At 43.0% G+C, this 13,287-nt stretch overlaps 1 protein-coding gene across 8 annotated transcripts in view; it reads right to left on the minus strand.

Annotated features, from left to right (window-relative positions):
• The window catches only part of LOC139535357 (receptor-type tyrosine-protein phosphatase T), a 504,254-nt gene that overhangs the window by 339,531 nt on the left and 151,436 nt on the right, over positions 1 to 13,287 (minus strand). The window lies entirely within an intron of this gene.

Genomic DNA, 13,287 nt, shown 5'->3' on the forward strand with positions numbered 1-13,287 from the left:
AAAATAGCCTCCAACCCTCTACTCAGCAAACTGGATGCAGTCTATCACAGTGCCATCCGTTTTGTCACCAAAGCCCCATATACTACCCACCACTGCGACCTGTACGCTCTCGTTGGCTGGCCCTCGCTTCATACTCGTCGCCAAACCCACTGGCTCCAGGTCATCTACAAGTCTCTGTTAGGTAAAGCCCGCCTTATCTCAGCTCACTGGTCACCATAGCAGCACCCACTCGTAGCACGCGCTCCAGCAGGTATATCTCACTGGTCATCCCCAAAGCCAATTCCTCCTTTCCTCCTTCCTCTCCTTCCAGTTCTCTGATGCCAAAGACTGGAACGAACTGCAAAAATCACTGAAGCTGGAGACTCATATCTCCCTCACTAGCTTTAAGCACCAGCTGTCAGAGCAGCTCACATATTACTGCACCTGTACATAGCCCATCTATAATTTAGCCCAAACAACTACCTCTCCCCCTACTGTATTTATTTATTTTGCTCCGTTGCACCTCATTATTTCAATCTCTACTTTGCACATTTTCCACTGCAAATCTACCATTCCAGTGTTTTACTTGCTATATTGTATTTACTTCGCCACCATGGCCTTTTTGTTGCCTTTACCTCCCTTATTTCACCTCACTTGCTCACATTGTATATAGACTTATTTTTCTACTGTATTATTGACTGTATGATTGTTTTACTCCATGTGTAGCTCTGTGTTGTTGTATGTGTCGAACTGCTTTGCTTTATCTTGGCCAGGTCGCAATTGTAAATGAGAACTTGTTCTCAACTTGCCTACCTGGTTAAATAAAGGTGAAATAAAATAAATAAATAAATAAAAGTATTATTATACACTGCTCAAAAAAATAAAGGGAACACTAAAATAACACATCCTAGATCTGAATGAATGAAATATTCTTATTAAATACTTTTTTCTTTACATAGTTGAATGTGCTGACAACAAAATCACACAAAAATTATCAATGGAAATCAAATTTATCAACCCATGGAGGTGTCACGAATCCCGCTTCCTGAGTCTGTTTTTGCCTGTGTTCTGTCCTGGAGTGTTTTTTCCGGTGTCCTGGAACGCACCCTGTCTGGTTGCCGGGCGACGTAGCTAGTTGGAGGATCTCTGAGTACCCGCACCTGTATCCCATCAGCTATCTGCACACCTGGTCCTGATCATCACCCCTCCACTTCATAAGCGCTGACCTGACATCCATTCCCTGCCGGATCGTTAGCCATGAACAGTATGTTGTGCCAGCGTATCAGCCTCCAGTTTGATAGAGTTTGTTTTGTTGTTTTGTACGTCTTGCTTGCCTTGAACTTACCTTCGTTTTTTCTGTCTACAGTCATTCACACGGAACACTCATCCCATCCCTACCTGGTCGTCGGTGACTTCAGTTACTTCCTTGGATCTGCTTACTCAATTCCATCAACTCACCTCCGCTGCCCGCTCCGCTACTTGGATTTTTCTATCACTACATTTAAACTTGTAAATAAATACTCACCTTCGTCTTACTCTCCTTGTCCTGGTCTGCTTCTGGGTTCTACTTTAGAGAACCGTGACAGGAGGTCTGGATTTGGAGTCACACTCAAAAGGAAAGTGGAAAACCACACTACAGGCTGATCCAACTTTGATGTAATGTCCTTAAAACAAGTCAAAATGAGGCTCAGTAGTGTGTGTGGCCTCCACGTGCCTGTATGACCTCCCTACAACGCCTGGGCATGTTCCTGATGAGGTGGCGGATGATCTCCTGAGGGATCTCCTCCCAGACCTGGACTAAAGCATCCGCCAACTCCTGGACAGTCTGTGGTGCAACGTGGCGTTGGTGGATGGAGCGAGACATGATGTCCCAGATGTGCTCAATTGGATTCAGGTCTGGGGAACGGGCGGGCCAGTCCATAGCATCAATGCCTTTCTCTTGCAGGAACTGCTGACACACACCAGCCACATGAGGTCTAGCATGGTCTTGCATTAGGAGGAACCCAGGGCCAACCGCACCATCATATGGTCTCACAAGGGGTCTGAGGATCTCATCTCGGTACCTAATGGCAGTCAGGCTACCTATGGCGAGGGCTGTGCGGCCCCACAAAGAAATGCCACCCCACACCATGACTGACCCACCGCCAAACCGGTCATGCTGGAGGATGTTGCAGGCAGCAGAACGTTCTCCACGGCATCTCCAGACTGTCACGTCTGTCACATGTGCTCAGTGTGAACCTGCGTTCATCTGTGAAGAGCACAGGGCGCCAGTGGCGAATTTGCCAATCTTGGTGTTCTCTGGCAAATGCCAAAAGTCCTGCACGGTGTTGGGCTGCAAGCACAACCCCCACCTGTGGACGTCGGGCCCTCATACCACCCTCATGGAGTCTGTTTCTGACCGTTTGAGCGGACACATGCACATTTGTGGCCTGCTGAGGTCATTTTGCAGGGCTCTGGCAGTGCTCCTCCTTGCACAAAAGGCGGAGGTAGCGGTCCTGCTGCTGGGTTGTTGCCCTCCTACGGCCTCCTCCACGTTCCCTGATGTACTGGCTTGTCTCCTGGTAGCGCCTCCATGCTCTGGACACTACGCTGACAGACACAGCAAACCTTCTTGCCACAGCTCGCATTGATGTGCCATCCTGGATGAGCTGCACTACCTGAGCCACTTGTGTGGGTTGTAGACTCCGTCTCATGCTACCACTAGAGTGAAAGCACCGCCAGCATTCAAAAGTGACCAAAACATCAGCCAGGAAGCGTAGGAACTGAGAAGTGGTCTGTGGTCACCACCTGCAGAACCACTCCTTTATTGGGGGTGTCTTGCTAATTGCCAATTTCCACCTGTCTTCCATTTGCACAACAGCATGTGAAATTTAGCATGTGAAATTTATTGTCAATCAGTGTTGCTTCCTAAGTGGACAGTTTGATTTCACAGAAGTGTGATTGACTTGGAGTTACATTGTGTTGTTTAAGTGTTCCCTTTATTTTTTTGAGCAGTGTATGTAGTTGAAAGCGATGGGTTAGTAGAAGCCTACATAACCAACCCATAAAGAGAAATTTGACATCCATATATGGCCAGCTATGTCAACTTTAACATTGATTTATCCTGCAATAGATGTCGTTCAATTGGTAACGTACATGTGTGTCTTCTTCTAATGCCTCTTAAGGGGAAAGTAATCTAAAACTAACTGGATGTAATCAGATTTCGTTATTGAGTTTGGGTAATCCAAAATGTTACGTCACTGATTATAATTTTGGACAGTTAACTAGTAACTGTAATGGATTACATTTTTAGAAAGTAACCTACCCAACCCTGGACATAGTAAAGAACATTATTAGTCAAGGGCTGAAATACATACATTTAAAACATCACACATAGCCTACATATCAGTTGTTACGGATACAAGCGTTCTGTGTGTATCCTGTGTGTATTTCTTTTCTCTCCTTCTCCCCTACTCACAGGTGACAATCATCATTCCCCAATCAGTCATCAATTAGTCGCTAATCAGAAGACACCTGCTCCTTTTCCCTTACCCAATCACAGTTCCTTTCCCTTGGTTTAAAACCCCTGTCAGTTGTTTTCTCATGAGCTCAATCTCTCTGTCAATGCCTTCTGTCTGTAGATCTCTTGTTTGTTTAGCATCTACATGTCACTTTGTCCCCACCTGTGAGTATTGTTTTGGTTATGGTGTTTGTTTAATGGTGGGAAAAGGGGGTAACCAGATAAGTCGCCCATGGGCATACATTACCCGTAGGTAAACGTTGTTAAAAACACTAGTTAGAACTGGGCGGACCACCCCCTGTATTTATTAGTTAGTTAGTGGTTGTTGAAATAGGCTAGTCTAGTTTAGGGGTGTTTTTGGATTATTATTGTTTCATTCCTTGGGTCCAGCTCAACCCCTTTCCTGCTCCCCCCATTACCGTGTGTTTATAAATAAACCTTGAGTGTTTGACGGTAGATCTTAGTTGTCGTGGTTATTTTGTTTTTCACTCTTACTTTGTCACTACTATAATTTGCATAAGTTATGTTACGGGTCCCATTACCATCCCCCCCTAGACTGTCGGGCCAAAGGGATTCATAACATCAGTATATACACACAATGTCTAGGTCTAATACATAGTGCAGTGCAAATTATAATACAATATATACAGTATAAAATGGCTGTCTCTTCACAGTCCCCTTTGTGCAGTAAGGTGTTCTTTTTGGTTTTTGAAACTGGTTTTATTGCTAGCTTGAGTTACCTGGGGTGGCAGAGTTCCATGTAGTCATGGCTCTGTTTACTACTGTGCATTTCCAAGCCTCTGTTCTGGACAAGCGGGACTGTGAAGAGACCACTGCTTGCATGTCTTGTGTTGTACAGATGAGTGTCCAAACTGTGTTCAAGTAGTTTGCACAGACAGTTTGGCACCTTCAACACATCAATTACTTCACACAAAAGACCAATAACGATGCAGTCAATCTCTACTCAACTTTGAGCAAGGAGAGTGTGACATGCATGATACTGACACTTTCCGTCCGTATACATCTAAGTGTGATACGTGCTGATTTGTTCTGGACAAACTGCAATTTACAGTGCCTTTGGAAAGTATTCAGACCCCTTGACCTTTTCCACATTTTGCTACGTTACAGCAATTTTCTAAAATGGATTAAATCGCTTTTTTCCCCCTCATCGGCAGGTAGCCTAGTGGTTAGAGAGTTGGGCCAGTAACTGAAAGGTTGCTGGATCAAATCCCAGAGCTGACAAGGTACAAATTTGTTGTTCTGAACAAGGCAGTAAAGAACAAATTCTGGGAAACAGTGGGTTAACTGACTTGCCTAGTTAAATAAAATAATACTAAATCAATCTACACACAATACCTCAATGGCAAAGTGAAAAGAGGTTTTTAGACATTTTTGCAGATGCATTACAAATAAAAAACATAAATATTCAGACCCTTTGCTATGAGACTCAATGGAGCTCAGGTGCATCCTGTTTCCCATGATCATCCTTGAGATGTTTCTACAACTTTATTGGAGTCCACCTGTGTTAAATTCAATTGATTAGATTTGAAAAAGGCACACACCTGTCTATGTAAGGTCCCACAGTTTACAGCGTATGTCAGAGCAAAAACCAAGCCACGAGGTCAAAGGAATTGTCCGTAGAGCTCTGAGACAGGATTGTGTCGAGGCACAAAAATGTCTGTTGATGGAGATAATCCTGGAACCCCTGCGGTTAGGGTGAATCCCTTCTATTTTAAAGAGTGTTGGTTGCTCTCACAGCAAGTCAAAATTGTCACAAAAGGAGACATTCCTGTCTTTGCAGAGTTTCTTCATGAACTTGTTTAGGGCAGCAAGGCAGCTGTAACGGTCTGAACCCCTTCTATAGCATGGCAGGGGGCCAGGGATGACTGCTCTCTTCCCTGTGCGAACAAGGATGTTCAAGAGAATGTTGTAGCCCCTCCTTCAGTTCCTCATATTTCCGAAAGTGAATGTCGGTAAATCCAATGTGAGTGAAAATGGTGCCAATATTAGAGTAGTTGACTAAAATTGTGGGCAGGAGGAGTTGGACACTGGCGCCTAGGTGACAGTGGACCTTGGTCTGCCCACAGGCCGCAGGCAGGCCAAAATTTCTCACCATCGAGCTGACCACGACGATGGAGGTCGTGATAGATGGGGAAGGAAGAGGGGGAACAGAACGGGCCTGCCTTGGGCAGTGGGGAGGAGGTGTGCTTCAACTCATGCCAGCCTGACTCACCGCACATGTACCCGTAGCAGTGGATTGCATCGGAATCCTCGGGGGATGGAGGTCCCAAGACCTTGTTTCCTTTGGTTAGTGACCGGCTGAGCTGTGGAGGGTGCCCCTGGACAGATGCTGGCTGTTAGTATACTCCCAGGGTCAGAGCTGACTCCCAGGGTTGTCCGCTCCAGCAGGCAAAGCTGTTTAATAACTGGATCGGATCTTCTAGGATATATGGAGGCTGACCAGACCGGATAATCTCTTCCATAAACTGCTTGATGATGATACATTTAGAACAAATCATTTATGTTCATTTATCAGTTCCACCTTATTTTCCTCTGCTTGCGTAGATATAATCTTGCACCTAGCGCATTTGAGACACAGACACAAATACCACTAGAATTTTGACTCTATCATTATCTTGCTCTGTTAGCATGATGGCTAACCGCTAATTAATGTTGTTTTTTTTGCAGGAATCCGAGACACAAACTTGCGGTCCCAGCTGAAAAAGCTAACCGTGTCACGGAATCCTTAGATATCAGACGTTGTTGTTGTCAACATGATTAAAAATGTATTCATAAAAACAACAGACCGTGTGGACAGCACACTGATCTGTTGCACTCACTGATGATGTCTGTTGCGTGTATGATACAGATGTGATATGTTCGATGGATTCTTGGGGAGGGTAGGCTATGGCCATGTTTTTTCAGCGCTATCATACCCTAATGTGAACACACATATTTGCCTCCAGCTGTCCATCCAAAGCTGACTGATCACTACATTACACCTAAACCTGACTGATCACTCCATTATACCTGAGAGTCAAACTAAACTCAGCAAAAAAAGAAACGTCCCCTCACTGTCACCTGCGTTTATTTTCAGCAAACTTACCATGTTGTGTTCATACAAATATGTACACAAGATTCAACAACTGAGACATTAACAAAGGGGGGGGTCAAAATCTAAAGTAAGTCAGTATCTGGTGTGGCCACCAGCTGCATTAATTACTGCAGCGCATCTCCTCCTCATGGACTGTACCAGATTTTCCAGTTCTTCCTGTGAGATGTTACCCCACTCTTCCACCAAGGCACTTGCAAGTTCCCGGACAGTTCTGGGGGTAATGGCCCTAGCCCTCACCCTCCGATCCAACAGGACCAAGACTATGGGATTGAGATACGGTCTCTTCGCTGGCCATGGCAGAACACTGACATTCCTGTCTTGCAGGAAATCACGCATAGAACGAGCAGTATGGCTGGTGGCATTGTCATGCTGGAGGGTCATGTCAGGATTAGCCTGCAAGAAAGGTACCACATGAGGGAGGAGGATGTCTTCCCTGTAACGCACAGCGTTGAGATTGCCTGCAATGACAACAAGCTCAGTCCGATGATGCTGTGACACACCGCCCCAGACCATGACGGACCCTCCACCTCCAAATCGATCCCGCTCCAGAGTACAGGCCTCGGTGTAAAGCTCATTCCTACCACGATAAACGCGAATCCGACCATCACCCCTGGTGAGACAAAACCGCGACTTGTCAGTGAAGAGCACTTTTTGCCAGTCCTGTTTGGCGACAGTGGGTTTATGCCCATAGGCGACGTTGTTGCCAGTGATGTCTGGTGAGGACCAGCCTTTACAACAGGCCTACAAGCCCTCAGTCCAGCCTTTCTCAGCCTATTGTGGACAGTCTGAGCACTGATGGCGGGATTGCGCGTTCCTGGTGTAACTCGGGCAGTTGTTGTTGCCATCCTGTACCTGTCCCGTAGGTGTGATGTTCGGATGTACCAATCCTGTGCAGGTGTTGTTACACGTGGTCTGTCACTGTGAGGATGATCAGCTGTCCGTTCTGTAGCGCTGTGTTAGGCGTCTCACAGTACGGACTTTGCAATTTATTGCCCTGGCCACATCTGCAGTCCTCATGCATCCTTGCAGCATGCCTAAGGCACGTTCACGCAGATGAGCAGGAACCCCGGGCATCTTTCTTTTGGTGTTTTTCAGAGTTAGTAGAAAGGCCTCTTTAGTGTCCTAAGTTTTCATAACTGTGACCTTAATTGCCTACCGTCTGTAAGCTGTTAGTGTCTTAACGACCGTTCCACAGGTGCATGTTCATTAATTGTTTATGGTTCATTGAACAAGCATGGGAAACAGTGCTTAACGCCTTTACAATGAAGATCTGTGAAGTTATTTGGATTTTTACGAATTATCTTTGAAAGACAGGGTCCTGAAAAAGGTACGTTTCTTTTTTTTTGCTGAGTTTCCAACTCAGTCAAACCTAGGATAATGACTCTCTCACATGCTGAGCATGTCTAACTACACAACTAAATGACCAGACTTTTAAAGATGTAATTTGCTCAGTCACTCAGCCTGCTGCATTCTCTATCAAACCCCTTCCTCTCCTCCCTCTCCTACACCTGTCCAGCTGTCACTGGTCTGGCCTGGCTGCCTCAGCCTCTGCTACTGCCTCTGTCAAACTGACCTGGACGCCTCCACCTCTTTCTCTGTTAGTCTGGCCTGGTTGCCTCTGCCATAGCTGGCTGCTGGAGAAAAGCAGTTTTGGACCCAGGAGACCACTGGGTGCAGAGGGGTCATTAGCCCTGTGACGTGCTCTCGTGACCATGGGGAACATTGTGCCACACAGTAAGAGGGAGGCCACGGCTCTCACTCAAGGTGTCATAATTCTCCAAATTACTTGTCCACCATGACAGTAGGTACGGCCCTACATTTCCAACGAAGGCTGGTCACTTACTCACTTAAATTCCGCCTTCTCTTCCTTCAAGAAAAGTGTTCAGCACATTCTCTTCTCCTTCTCAGTGTTCTCTGACATTGGGTATTCAGTCCTGTCTCTGCTCCTTTCTGCAGTCTCTGACATTACAATTTCAGTTCTGTGTCTGCTTCTTTCAGCATTCTCTGGCTTTAAGTTGTCAGATTCGCAGCTCTCACAAAACAAATACATGCTAAACCAGTTATAATTTTAAAAGATGACGATACAATTGTAAAAGTGTCTATGAAATTGTATATAAATCAGAATTAAACAGTAGCCTTCTTAGACTCAACAACTCTGAAGCAACCATCAGTAGACAACAATCATCATTAAAAACAGAGATAGCCCAATAATAAATATTAGATATTGTTAAAACATGTGCACGGAGAAAAGCACCAGGAATGGATGGCTTTCCCATAGAATTCTATTCAACATTTTGGGACAAAGTAGCCGCCCTATTGACACAAATGACAACACACGTCACTTAATTCAGTACTTCCTAGTTCAATGTTTCAAACCATTATTTAAGTTATATTAAAACCACGAAAAACTGGAGAGTCCCCTGCTGATTATAGACCCATTATTTTAATAAATTCTGACAAAATAATAACATCTTGTAAGCAATAGAATGGCAAAATATTAGCAGACTTGATACATATCAATATAACAGGGTTTATAAAAAATACACACTAAGAAACAAATAAACATGTTTCAATTTAATACAATATGCAAAAAAACAAGATACAGATTTATCAATAATGGCTGTTGATGCGAAAAGGCTTTCGATAGTCTTGAATGGCCTTTTCTATTCAACTTTGGAAGCTTTCAACTTTCTAGCTGAAATAATACAGTTAATAAAAATATTGTATAAATATCCTAAAGCAAAAATATACACAAATAATACATAATCTGATGAAATTGCTTTAGAAAGGGGCACAAGACAGGGATGTCCTCTCTCTCCCCTCCTGTTTGCACTGGCAATTGAACCAATTGCACAAAGAATTAGACAGGCCTCAAATGTAACAGGTATCAGTATTGGTGTACTTCAATATAAAATAAATGTATTTGCTTGCAGATGATTTCCTGATATGCCTAACCAATACTTAAAACTCAATGCCCCCTTTGCTAAAAATATTTTCATAATACTCAAAAATCTCAGGTTCTAAAATTAATGAGGAAAACACAGAAAAAAATGGCAATAGGAAAAAGAATAACTCACCATTTACAGAAATCCTTTAAGTGGACCACGAAAAATATGAAATACTTAGGATGCTTAAGTCACAACAAATATTTAAAGATAACTTTAATCCATTACTCAACAATATGAAAGCTGATTTAATTAAAGAGTAATCTTCCCATAAATCTTACAGGTAGAATAAACCTCTTTTAGAATGGCATGGCTGCCAAAGTTTTTGTATTTATTTTCAGTAATCCAACTTGTAAGTCGCTCTGGATAAGAGCGTCTGCTAAATGACTTAAATGTAAATGTACCAATTACCCCTTCGAAGACATTCTTTAAAAAAAGTATACTCGGTCATAAGACTTTATATGGGCAAATAAAATTAATAGAATAAAAAGGAAAGTTTTACATCTACCTATATCTGAGGGTGGTTTTATTTAACCTTCCACTTGAAATTGTATCTACTCAATACCAGAGGCGTATACTTACAACATAAAGTTGAATGCACTAAAGAGGAACAATGGGTACATACTGAAGATGTGCAGAGAGTATATCCAACTGACAATCTCTTTAAAAAATATATAAATTATTGGAACCTAGATTTAAAAAGAACTGATGCTGGCATAAAATGGAGAGAAAATTGGAGCATAACTAACATTACAGTTAATGAACATGTACGCTTAATCCACTAAACTAATGTATACAATTTATTACACAAGAGACAGAGTTCCCAAATTCTACAGCACAATGGCAGAGTCATGTCTCATACGTAAAACGAATAATGATGCAATAATTCATGCTTTTTGGGAATTCTACAAAGTTTGGAAGTTGTGGGCGGAGCTAGAAAGTTGGCTATCAGAAGTATTACAATATAAACTTACTTTTAATCCATCTGTCTGCATACTTCAAGACATGGAATATGGCGGTGTAGTGAGATACACAATGGACTGGACGATTCTTTTCTCATTACTTCTTTTGAAAATGTATAGTAATTACTTGGAAGTCAATCAAACCGCCATCATTAACACAATGGAAAAATCGAATGATATATTATTGAAATATTGAAATAGCATGGGCGACTGAGAAAAACGAATTGGTACAATTTAAGACCAAGTGGCAAACAATAACGTAGGCACTAGGGATGGGGGTGTGAGCAGACGGGTCTGGGCAGATGAGATGTGTAGTCATTGTTTGTGTGTTTTTGAGTTGTCGTTGTAAGTTTGTTTTTCTTTTTTGGAATTAAAAAAAAATTATTACGAAAATTTCAAAAAATGTAATAAATAAGTTGTCAGGTTCCTTTTGCATTGGTGGTGAGCATTTACCCAATTGTCTTAAAATGTGTTCCATTTTCCCTTTTACTCTCTTCAGCCATTCTCCTAAGTGTTTAAGAGAAAGCAGAGATGTGCAACAGTGTCACGGAGGGTGACAACGATGATGTCACCGCCTGGAGCCTGTCTTTATTACTGTAATCAGCTGCAGGGAAAAAACATTGCGGAGACGTCTCTGACATAGAGAAGCCCTACCTGGCTGGAAGGAGCAACATTTGGGGTGGAAAACTGGGAAAAGTGTAAGCGGAGGGATGGTAATCTTGCCGCTTCTTCATGAGATTCATGGGAGGCTTTGAAGGGAATGTATTCAGGGCGGCAGACAAGCCTAATCCAAAGGTTTCTGCTGAGGCTGTTATTACCACCAGAAAGACAGGGACCTGTCTCCTTTCAACAGGTGAAAACATTGGGTCCATACTTGCGAACATAAACAACCATTTGGCACAAAATACGTCTTTGATTTACTTGCATTTGACAGAACGCTAAATTGTAGCTGGTTCCTTCAGATAACATGACACATGTTAGCCCTATGCTAAACTCAACAGGTGGCACTGCCTATGTCCTGGCACAAATTCTTCATTATAAACTGGGTGGTTCGAGCCCTGAATGCTGATTGGCTGACAGCCGTGGTATATTAGACCGTATACCACGGGTATGACAGAACATTTATTTTAACTGCTCTAATTACGTTGGTAACCAGTCTATAATAGCAATAAGGCACCTCGGGGGTTTGTGGTATATGGCCAATATACCACGGCTAAGGGCTGTGTCCAAACACTCAGCAATGCGTCATGCATATGAACAGCACTTAGCCGTGGTATATTGGCCATATACTACACCCCCCCTTGTGCCTTAGCCTATCAAAAGATCTTAGACTTTATATCCACCAACCAGGGCTAGGTGGTATACAGTATTTTACTATATACCGGTATGGATGCAAAGACTGGTTTGGGATTTAACTTTACCGTGTAGTATAAAGGTATTTCAACTGCTTAGTTTGGTGAATATGATACGGCACTTAGTCTGTTTTAATAGTTTACTCCGTTTGCTACTTGAGTCGTCCCTCTCCTTGTTGCCAATTTAGAGACTTTGTCGCTATACTTAGTGAGTTTTCAGACCCCTCAAGTGACTTTTATTGGTAAGAGGCTAGTGACAAATTCAGCTTTGGGGAGTTTTGACAGCAAGAGTTTCTATGGTATTGATAGCATTTAGTGACTTTTCCCACCAAATTCTGCCGCAAACAAGAGTGGAGAAGTTGTCTGTGCAACAGAAGTCAAAGCAACGGCACACACACAGGCAGAAAAGCACACAGGGAGGGGGTGGGTGGCAGGAGAGGGGGCAAAATGTAATCTAGTGACAAATGAAAAATTGTTGCCAACACCGGTCTCTCTCTCTCTCTCCTCCTGCTTGCCATGCCGTTCACTTTGTGACAACAATGTTGACTTCCACTTAGCTTCTTAATATAAATTCACCAGCGTTCTATAATTACACTATTAGTTTGTGTATCTTACTGCCTGCAAACTGCTAGTTTGTCTTTTCAACTTTTAGCGAGTTGTGGCTAAAATAATGCAATCAAATCACAACACATTTTATTTGTCACATACACCGAATGCAACCGGTGTAGACCTTACAGACTACCGTACTTTCTGGACTATTAAGCGCACCTGAATATAAGCCGCACCCACTGAATTTTTTAAAAATATGTATTTTGTACATAAATAAACCGCACATGTCTATAAGCCACAGGTGCCTACCGGTACATTGAAACAAATGAACTTTACACAGCTTTTAAACGAAACACGGCTTGTAACAAAAATAAATAGGCTTTTTAACGAAACACGGCTTGTAACAAAAATAAATAGGCATTTAAACGAAACACGGCTTGTAACAAAAATTTAAAAAATAGCAGTAAACAGTAGCCTACCAAGAAAGTCATTGGTCACTATCTTCCTCCTCCTGTGCACTGAAGTCATCTTCTTCGGTGTCGGAGTTGAATAGCCTCAGAATTGCTTCATCCGATGTTGGATCGTTTTCATTGTCGCTCGTCACTTTCATCCGGAGGCAAATTCCCCGCTGAGCTCATGCTGCCCTCTTCAACACGCAGCAGTCCAGCCTTTCGAAACACGTTGATGATAGTGGATTTTTTGACAATGCTCCACGCTGTCAGGACCCACTGGCAGACTTGACCATAAGTTGCTCTTCGCATGCGGCCCGTTTTAGTGAAGGATTTCTCCCCACTTGTCATCCAAGCCTCCCACTGAACACGGAGCGCCACCTTAAATGCACGATTTACACTGATGTCGAGTGGCTGCAAATACTTTGTTATGCCCC

This window comes from Salvelinus alpinus, chromosome 12 (genome assembly GCF_045679555.1).
Source record: "Salvelinus alpinus chromosome 12, SLU_Salpinus.1, whole genome shotgun sequence".
NCBI lineage: Eukaryota > Metazoa > Chordata > Actinopteri > Salmoniformes > Salmonidae > Salvelinus > Salvelinus alpinus.